Below are 1444 nucleotides of genomic sequence, written 5' to 3' on the forward strand. Positions count from 1 at the left end.
CGCGGCCGCGGAGCGCCCCTGGGCAGCGGGCTCGGAGGCCCGGCCAGGCGCCGGCCAGGCTGGCCGTGAAGACCTCTCAGGTAGATGCGTGCACCGCGGCCTCGTCTCACAGTGCGGGCACCTCCTTGGGAAGAAGTTTTTCCTCATGTTCAGCCTGAAGCCGGGAGTTGGTGGCCGTTGTTTCTGCTTTTCCCCCAGGGCGCCGCGGTAGCGGTAGGTCCCCTCCCGGCCTTCGTTTCTCCAGGCTGAAGAGGCCAGGGCCCTCGGCCGCTCCTCCTCTGGCCTGCCCTGCCAGGCCCTGGGTGCGCGGGCGGCCCTTCTCCAGCCCTGCCAAGGTGGACGCGCTGGTCCAGCGCGGCCGCGCCGATGTCCAGTAAAGCGGGAGACTCGCTTCGGATTCACCGACTGATGCACGCCGGAGTTTTCTTGGCCCTAGCGGCTCCTGCGCCGCGTTGCTGGCTCCTGTTCGCGCCGGGCTCTGTTGTTACCCCCGATGCCTCTCAGGCGTGGTGCTGGCCGGGCTAGCGGTGTAGGAGCGCTGCGGGGTCTTCCTTCCCAGACGCAGCACTTTGCATTTCTCGCCGTCGAACCGCATCTGGTTCTGTCCTGCCCAAATGCCCGCCTGTCTGGGTCTGCTCGTATCTGCAGCCTCTCTGCGGCTGTGTCCGCAGGCCCCCATATCTGGTGTTGTCCGCAAACTTGGCCACTGGGCTTTTCAGCCTCTCATCCAGGTCGTTGATGAAGATGTTGAACAGCACTGGGCCGAGTACCAACCCCTGGGATACGCCACTGCCCACATCGTGCCAGGACAACACCGATCCATTCAGCTGGACGCGCTGCATCCTACTCCGCAACCAGTTTTGCACCTACTTGATGCCGTCAAGTTGACAGTCCCACAGTTGAGCCCGATATCTTCCAGTTTTCTGATCAGTACCTTGTGGGATGCCAGGTCGGAGGTTTGCTGGGAGTCGAGTTATATGATGTTCGCTGCTTTTCTCTTGTCCAGGTGACGAGTCACCTGACCATAGAAAGAATGAGGTTTGTCAGACATGACCAGCCCGCAACGAAGCCATGCTGGCCGTCATTCAGGGTCATGCCTTCTGTAAGCTGGTCACATGTGGCCTGTTGGATGACTGTTTCTAGGATTTTCCCTGGAGTAGAAGTTAAGCTAATTGGCCTGTAGTTTCCCAGGTCCTCAGGCTTTCCCTTCTTGAAGATGGGCACAACATTGGCCCCATAGTTTCATAGTAGCTAGAGTCGGAAGGGACCTAGGTAGATCATCTTGTCCGACCCCCTGCCTTAGCAGGAAAGAGCACCGGGGTCAGATGACCCCGGCAAAGTGCTCATCTAACTTCCTTTTAAAAATCCCCAGGCTAGGAGCCTGCACCACTTCCCCTGGAAGCCGGTTCCAGGCCCTAGCCGCCCTGACTGTGAAGTAGCGCCT

This window comes from Crocodylus porosus, unplaced genomic scaffold, assembly GCF_001723895.1.
Source record: "Crocodylus porosus isolate Cpor-Errol unplaced genomic scaffold, CroPor_comp1, whole genome shotgun sequence".
Lineage (NCBI taxonomy): Eukaryota > Metazoa > Chordata > Crocodylia > Crocodylidae > Crocodylus > Crocodylus porosus.